The following is a 10,071-nucleotide window of genomic DNA, read 5'->3' on the forward strand; positions in this document are numbered from 1 at the left end:
CGACGGTCTATAGCCATTATTTAGGTCGCATATTCTCGCTTATTTTTGCAATGTTAAGTTATATATAATTATATTACACGTAAATACATACAGTTTTAATACAATTACACATGTCATTTGACAAAGAATTACGCTTATTACATGCATAATTATGGAATCAGCTAAAACAACATTTTATAAAAAATATTGTTTAGTGTTTCCTCTAGATAGTTTTCCGAAAATAAGGCAGTGATTGTATAAATTGAAAAAAAAATCTGGAAAGTAAATAAATGAATACGTAAGACTAATAAAAAATCAAAATCATTATCAAATTTACAGGAGATATTATTTTTGAAAAAGATCTAATTGTTTCACTATAAAATTTAAGTATGTAATTAATTGCCGCAGAGCAGGAAATATAACACGTGAAGCCTTCCTATAGTGATAGATACAGTTTTTTTTTTTTTTTGTTTTCGCAGGGTAAATCTTCTAGCCCGGCTTTTGGGTTAGATCTGGGTCATTTCGGATTCTTACCCACCAAAAGCAAAGATAAAGGCTAAGCCAACTCAACTCCACTCAACATAAGCCATGGCGACTCGTGTCTCAAGTTTGTATTCTGAGACGGTACAACGCTTCTAGATCGCAGTTTCATAAGCGCTATAAGATGATATTAGAAAAAGATTTCCTTGATAGCAAATTTATCGAGATTGCGTATTGATACTGCTTAGAGAGAGTGCTTCTCAAACTGTATATGATATTTTGCTACTGGTAGCAAATCAGCGATTACCTGATAAACCAGTTGTTGTGGGTTTCATTTTTCTTAGTTTATATATAAATAAACATATATATTATTTTATTTTACTTTTCCCGGGCTCAATATCCAAGGCGTTATAAACTTTTGTATGATTGGGTTTTTGAATTTAAATAAGTTTCGATTTTTTATGTATCTTTAAACTTTTACACAAATTATATATATATAGTCGATGTAAAAAACTCTTAATCTTTTTAAGCTACGCATTCAGCCTCTCACATCCCACTGTTGAGTATACTCATGGGCCACTTGCTCCATTCAGGAGAAGGATCGAGCTTAATCCATGCTATCCCACTGCGGGTTGTCGAATATGTTTCCAACTTTGAGTAACGATTTTTCAGGTTTTTATGATAACAATCGGGACCGAAGGCTTGACGTGCTCTCCGAAGCACGGTGGGAGACCCATAAGGACAGACATCCGAACCGGAAAGAAATATTTGTACAAATACAAATATCCATCGCGAGCGGGAATCGAACCCGCAAACCGTCGGTGTTTTAATCGACTACTCCCGCCACTACGCTATTGTGGTTATTTTTAGCTAATAATAAACAATTAAAAATAGATGATATTTCAAAAAAAATCACTGAACTATGACTGCACCATTATTATTTGTGACGTCATAATGTTAAAGCAATTTCACAATAATACAGTGTCAATGACTCACAAGTCAAAACACTTAGGTAGGACACAGCAGGACATATTCTGCTCAAAATCTGGAGCAGTTCGACTGGGGAAGTACCTCGATCTTACAGAAGATCAAAGCTACATCATACTCTTTTCAAGCAGCGCTGTGTTCCTGTGGTGACTAAAGTGACCAGAGCTCCTGGATCCTACCCCCAATCCCTGTTGCCAGTAGGACGCGCTTGTGATGCTTCTGGTAATAGCTTACCATCAGGCGACCCGGTTGTATAAAAAAAAATGTATTGAAAAATCAAATCTTGTATGAAAATAATGACAATTATATTATTTACATGGTTAATTAAGTATAAGAATACGTACCTATATGAAATTATGACAAAAATTTACTTGTTTCAAAATATTTGAGAAACTCTGACTCGCAAACAAGCCAACTTGCGCTTAGTAAGAAATTGCATTATTAAAAATGTATTCGATATCCTTCTCAAATGATGATATTTTAGTTTTTTAACTTGAATATCAAAATATTAAATTAATTTTATTTAACCTCACCTTATGATGACCATAGCTATAATGTAAGCGACATTTTTGGACATATGGCACACATATTGAATTTAAATTAAATTTTTTAATGTTGTTTTAGAAAAACCTTCACCGTGACTCTATTCCTATAACGAATATATCAAAAAATTTAATAAAAAATTTCATACACCCATCAAAAAATTCATCGTTCAAAAATACCTTTTGAAAACAAAATCACATCCTCCGCTTCGCGTTTGAGCTTAAAGCTCTTGCTTATTAAGCTCACAAAAAACAGAGAGTTTAGCACTCATCTGAGAGCAGTTAGGGCGCGAGCATACTGTGAAATTAAATACGTGTTTAATGTTTAACATGGCGACGCACTTTCGCCGTTCTAAACATTTACACAGATTACTAATATCATAGATTGGAATCTGGAATATTTAGATTATTTTTAATATTTCAAAACAGAACGAGCAAAATTTGCATCGAATACTCGTTTTGCTAAATTGGAAATTTTGAATTTGGAATGTTGTGATAAAATATTATACCAAATTTTTAAATTATGGTTGTTTGTTTAAAGTTTTTGCTATCGCTATAAAATCGTATGTTTATTGCGATCGTATGTATATTTTACTTTAATATATAGAAAAAAAAAATATTTGGCAAATAAAACCTAAATGTAATTAATGATAAATAGTTCTATATACCTACTTGTCACAATGTTACTTTAGTTTATTCGACATGATATTTATTTATATTTTTTTTTCAATAGCGCAATAAAAATTTAAAAAAAAATTGCATATACTCAAAAAAGCAGTCTAAACTATAAACCTTGTAGTGGAAGGCTTGCAGATATAAAATATTACAATTTCCCATAACTTCTCTATAACAAAGCAAGTCTGTGGCACGCACCGTATTATACGCCACTTGGGAGACGAGCATTAAGCGAAATACATATTTTCTTATTAATGTATCGCCAACTTCATTAATTTTATTATAGTATGAATAAAATTAAAATATTGTAAGATATCCTTTACAGTTAAATATGTATACTTTGAAATTTATGGTATTGTAAGGGAGAGATCTAATTAGAGCATTAAAATTAATAAAATATTTTCTTCTTTTGAAAATGTAACAATCTAGCTGTACAAGTTACATATTTTAATTTTTTTTTGTGTAGTAATTCAGGGAACTATATGTTGAAATTATTATCATGTAGCGACATCTATCGCATATGTATTTTTTTTTTGTATACAACTGTTTGTTCCTAAATAAAAGAAAAAAAATGTTTCCTATATTGAACTGAAAAGCTTCCTAGTTATTATAAATCGTATTAGCTTTAAGAGTAGCTTGTACTACTAAAAAATGAACTAAGTGTAGATAAAAAAACACTTCATATTTTAGCTTGAAGTTAAGATGCAAAAAAAAAAAAATTAAAAAAAAACTACTTCGAAAAAGTCTACACAGTAAAAATAATCGTTTGATTTGTATTGATATATGTACTATTTCCTTCGCTTTTGTATACCTGGAAGATATTACAAAAATTGATAACTTAATAAAATTACTTAAATAAACGATGATTTTGTGTTGTTCATAGTTACGTTTTGAAACAACAAGAAAAAACCGACTTCAGTTTACGTTGACACGTAATGTATCTATGTAGTGTGTAGTGTACACAATATTACGGATAACTCAAAGTAGTCTGTTATTTAAAAGTTTTATTGTATATAAGATTATATTTATTGATAAATAAAAAAGCTAATTTTGGTCCGATATTGGTAATACGACATTTTGAATAAGATTGGTTCACTGGACTCTGGGTTTTCGCAAATATGTTTATTTTTAAATTTTCTTTTAATATCACTCACTTCAGCCTGTAATATCCCACTGCTGGGCATAGGCCTATTTCCCCATGTAGGAGAAGAATCAACCCACCACGCTGCTCTAATGCGCCTTGGCGGATATATTCCCTACTATGAGTAATGATCACTATCAGGTGTACATAATAACAGCCGGGACCGACGGCTTAACGTGCTCTCCGAGGCACGGTAGGGAGATCCACAAGGACTGCACAAACACCCAGACCATGGCATACACCTGTATGGCCAATACAAATGTTTGTCACATGCGGGGTTCGAACCCGCAACCGCCAGCGCAATAGCCACAAACCAGTGCTGTGACCGTTGCTCCAACGTGTCGTCAAATAACAATCATAATACATAATAATATTTTGATTATGTGGTGATTTAAGTGTGTGGATCTTAAAAATTTAATGCTTACGTAAAATACAAATTACTACATACAAAGCAGGTAAATAATAAAAGCAAGGTATTGGGTCTTTTTTCCAGGCCGAGGTAAATAAATAAACCTACTTTTTCCGAGGTTATGTCAATTTTTATTAGTATTTTCAATTATTTTCTACGCTAAACGCTATATTTGTAAATTATGTTAGAACCTAAACTGAAAAAGGTAAAAAGGTGCACTTGAAGTTTTACGATTTACGTGTTAAGTAAATATTTGAAACATGTGTAGGTCAATTATTTTTCATTAATATTTACTTTTATTGTGTATTAATAAATTAACTTAACTAATAACTAAATTATATTAGTAATATTCATGTGTATATTCTTATATAAGTTGTGATGTGTATAATCATATATGTGTAGTATGTATATGTATACCTACTACACGTATAATTATATGATGCTATGAATATTATTTTATTAGTTTTTTATTTTCAAGAATATGTATATTATCTACATTACTGCACTTCCTTAGCCTGCTATGTAACATTAGTTCTCACTGTCACAGGTTGACTGGAGATCTCTTTTAGAGATAAGTCTACCGTAGCTAACTAAATTTGTATACAAATAATTGTACAAAAAATTTAAGTTCAATAAAAAATATTATATATATAGGTCACTTCTTTCGGCCTATCAAAAATAAATAAATAAATAAAATAGAAATAAAACGACTTGTAATAAATACTTGCTTACTATTTGAAAATAATTAATTATACAGTTAAATTATACAGTTAAAGATAACAAAATAAGTCAGACTTTTGCTAAGTTAGTGGAAGTACAGTAGACCACAAAGAAAAATTTACAAAAAGTTAGTATTAATATAGTCATTATGACAACGAAACAAAAATATTTTTAAGATTTACGTGTCCTTTCAGCGAACGTATTATTAAGACGTAATATGTTATTTTAATTTAAAATTTCATTTTTAACCGACTTCGAAAAAAGGAGGAGGTTCTCAATTCGACTGTATTTTTTTTTAATGTATGTTACATCAGAACTTTTGACTGGGTGGAGTGATTTCGACAAATTTTCTTTTAATCGAAAGGTGGTGTGTGCCAATTGGTCCCATTTAAATTTATTTGAGATCTAACTACTACTTTTCGAGCTATATCTAATAATGCGTTTTTACTTGACGCTTTTTTCGTCAACCTACGTTGTATTATACCACACAACTTGCTACTGGATGTACCCATTTTGATAATTCTTTTTTTGTTAGAAAGGACATATCCCAAGTTTAGTATCATGATTAGGAAACCAGGATCTGATGATGGGATCCCAGAGAAATCGAGGGAACTTCTTGAAAATCCGCAATAACTTTTTACTGGGTGTACCGATTTTAATAATTTTTAATTTAATCGAAAGCTGATGTTTGTCATGTGTCACATATAAATTTTATTGAGATCTGATAACTACTTTTTGAGTAATCTTTGATAACGCGCAGTTACTTGACTATTTTTTCGTCGATCTACGTTGTACTACTCGTCGATGTAATTGAAGTCGGTTTTTTTTTTCGTTTGCAAGCAAATACAATTATAAATTTAAAAAATTAAACCCATTATTCATATCCAAACAAATATATATGATGAAGAGGCTCTGCCTTATAGTGTAACGCTTAAAAGGCTAATTTCGTTCAGCTTTTTATATATACAACTAGGTCAGCAAACAAGCGTAAGGCACACCTGATAGTAAACGCTTAGCATATCCTCTAAACACCTGCAACACCAGAAGCATCGCAAGCGCTTTGCTGACCCTACCTCCAATCCCCGCCCAAGAGCTCTGGTCACCTTACTCAGCACAGGGACACAACACTGCTTAACAGCAGTATTATTTAGCTGTCATCTTCTGTAAGGTCGAAATACTTTCCCAGTCAGGCTGCTCCAGATTTTGAGTAGAATATTTCTTGCTGTGCCCTATCTCAGTATTTCCTTAGTAATAGTGCAACTGATAGAGTTGTAATTTAACAATTTACTAGTAGTTGGCCGATACTAGACGACCGATGGCGCGATAACCATCCAACTGCTAGCTTTGAAATACACAGGCCGAAGACGGGCAGCAGCGTCTTCGGTGCGACAAAGCCCCTACGGTCACCAACCTACCTGTCCAGCGTGGTGACTATGGACAAAATACATGAGTTCACGCAATTTTTTGGCATGAACTTGTGGAAGCCTATGTCCAGCAATGGATTGTGATAGGCTGAAATGATGATGATGATGATGATGACTACGACAACTAGTTTAAATCTGAGTAAGAGACCTTGACTTCATCAAAATCTATTACTTAAAATAATCATTTGACCCACTAAGTAAAACTGAAATATAAAAACAATTTTGAAACTATATATTCAAACAGAAAAGCAAAGGTTTCAAGTAATATGAATAATGTATTAGAACAGTTTTATTCCTCGACCCCACTTTGCCTATTTGAGAGCGCATACGTTAGATGTTAGACGATGCTCGCAGATAACAATCCCTCAGAGTCAAAAAGTTTCAATCCCACAAAGAGCTTTACTTGGAAACACAAAAACTAGGGTTGGTAAAATATTGACAGTAAAAATATCGATAAAACGTTAAATGCCATTTAGATTATTATAACTAGGCACTGTAATTTATAAAATTTGAGAAGTATTAGTAATCACAGATTTACTATCTAAATTTTTACTAAAAAGAATTAATTTCAAAAGTACATAATCATCGTTTATTACATTCGCATAAATATGTACATCAATGTGGTGTGTAACAAATAAATAATTAAACGTTTAATACTAAGCGCAACCCCAGAAAGATATAAAACCTGTGTCGTGACTGCGAAAACACAAATACAAACACAAATGGCCAGACCACAAATAAAAGCATTTATAGCCTATACAATCAATGTCGAGACCGCGGCTGCTGTGACAATAGAAGCATCAATCAGACAAAGAATAAGTAATTGAAATTTATGTAAACATAAATATTTATTTTACACATTAATGAATCTTTATTAATTCCTAAAGAACATAGAAACATGAATATAATACCTAATAAGACTTTGTAAACATGTTTGTAATTAATGGACACATATTAAGCGTAAGTACTTAATATAAATCTTCAATATTACAACAAACTTGCTTCCGTGAGATAAACACGAGCAAATTATTGAATCATTCTTATTATATTTATTATTAATCATTTCTTCTATAACCGGTATGCACTTAACAACTCATATGTTGATGTCCAGATCGATTTTAATAAAGTTCAGGAAATAGTAAGTAAGTTTGATTCATAATCTGATAAATAATTGTGTTAGCTTGCAAACGAAAGAAAAGCGACTTCAATGACATAGACCAGTAATACTAGGTAGGTAGACAAAATTGTCCGGTAAATGCGCAATATTAGAGGTAACTAAAGAAGCACTAAGCACATCTCAAACAAATTGAAGTGTAATTAGAAGACAAGCTCTGAGGTAATTAATATATATAAAAAAAACACAGTCGAATTCAGAACTTTATCCTTCTTTTTGAAGACGGTAAAAAAGAAATAACTGAAACATTCTAAATTGTGTTTTCAATTATGGAAGTAGAGTACAGCAGGAAATATCTTGTTCCAAATCTGAAGCAGTCTTACTGAGGATGTACTTCAACCTTATAGAAGACCAAAGCCAAATAATACTGCTCTCAAATTGCCTTCCTGTGGTAAGTAAGGTAGCCAGAGCGCGTTTGTTATTTTGGGTAGGTATACGTTGTGTTTACAGCTGTGTTGCTGGAGGTTTTGATACGGGTGGCAACACGCTCTTCATATTGCAGGCGTCCATTTGCTTTGGTAGCCGTTTACCACCCCTGTGGTATAAAAAAGTACTCAAGAGATACGGGATAAAAAGTTGCCTACGTGATATTCTGGATTCTGGAGTTATTTACGCACAAAATATCATTACAATGAGTTCAAGAGCTTTTGTATGTAAGGGTAATAAGCGAACATCCATCCTCATACTCTTTCTCATTTATAATATTAGGAGGACATAAGTAAAATGAAATCATTTATTTCACCATAATGTAATTGAACACACAACAAAAAAAGATTATACGAACAAAAATGTAAATACTTTCAAAGTAACAAAAATAAAAATTCAAGGTAACAAAAACAAATCAATGAAAACATTTTACATCTTAACATTGTGTACATTAGAAATTAATTATCCAGTGATACGGATATATGTCATGTTATCGATAAGGTCACAAAGTTAAATAAATATAAATTATATCGATAAATTAAATTGAAATCACTAGAATATCGGACGGAAGTGCAATATCGGATACAGGGTTCACGACAACGGAATAAATACGGAAATCTTAACACAATACCGTCCGGAATGAAAATTTTAACATCTATACAAGTCTGTTGTCAAAGGACTGCTTGTTTCCGCTGCTTTAACAACTCACTTTTTTCGTTCTGTTAATTTATTTTTTCCACATATGACTCATTTTAATATTAGCGGCTTAAAAGTTTGTATAAATTGTAATTTAAAAAAAACTAATATTTTTTTATATAATTATGAAAGTTAGGATAGCCCAGTCGATGAAACACGTATTCGATATGATACCAGACATGTACTAACTGTGCTGTGTGGCTACGGCACTAAAGAATTTAGCCACCCCCTCTCTTCCCGTGGGTGTCGTAAGAGGCGACTAAGGGATAACAAGGTTCCACAACCACCTTGGAACTTAAGAAGCCGACCGATGGCGGGATAACCATCCAACTGCTGGCTTTGAAATACACAGGCCGAAGACGGGCAGCAGCGTCTTCGGTGCGACAAAGCCAGTACTGCGGTCACCAAACCGCCTGCCCAGCGTGGTGACTATGGGCAAAACACATGAGTTCACGTTATTTTTGACGTAAACTTGTGGAGGCCTATGTCCAGCAGTGGACTGTATAGGCTGTAATGAAATGATGTACTAACTGACTTTCATAAAAGGAGGAAGTTCTCAATTCGATTCAATTATTTGTACTGAATTGACTAACTTTTTACTGGGTGGACCGATTTCGATTATTCTATTTTTGATCGAAAGGCGGTGTTTGTCATCTGGTGTAATTTAAATTTAATTAAGATCTGACAAGCATTTTTTTTAATTTATCTCTAATAATGCGTATTTACTTGACCTTCTCTTCGTCGACCAACGTTAAATAAACATAACTTTTTATTGGATGTACCGATTTTGATGATTCACTTTTAAATCAAAAGCTAGAGCTTGTCATGTAGTTTCTATTAAATTTGATTGAGATCTGATGAATCTTTTAAATTTGATCGACTTTGTAATTTAAATTAATTATGGTCGGAATTCTACCACTGGGCGACACTAGTAATAGTAATTGTTACCTCTAAAGCGCCTCTAAGTTACCTCTAATAATACGTATTTGCTTGAGTATTTTTTCGTCTACCTACGTTGTATTACTTGTCGATGTAATTGAAGTCGGTTTTTTTATTTACGTGCAAACACAATCATTATGTCCGTTCATATTCTCTATACATCTCTACATATATGTTATTCTACAAATAAGTAAATAGGATACAATACTAGATTTTACACCGATTCAGCTGGTGGTCCGTGGCAAAAGATTAAAGTACGATTTGCACTATACTAGTGGCAAAGATTTAGAGCCACTAGTATAGAACGTATATTGACGAAATTACAAAAACCTATAAGAGGAAAATTTGCCGGCACTGATGAGATAGTCTATTTTCATAGCCGATCTTTTAATAGGGATTTCCTTGTTAGTCCTGAACCTTGGAAGAATGACCAGTTCCGATTATCGTATAGTAATACTAGCTGACCCCGCAAACGTTGT

This window comes from Melitaea cinxia, chromosome 13 (assembly GCF_905220565.1).
Source record: "Melitaea cinxia chromosome 13, ilMelCinx1.1, whole genome shotgun sequence".
Taxonomy (NCBI): Eukaryota; Metazoa; Arthropoda; class Insecta; order Lepidoptera; family Nymphalidae; genus Melitaea; species Melitaea cinxia.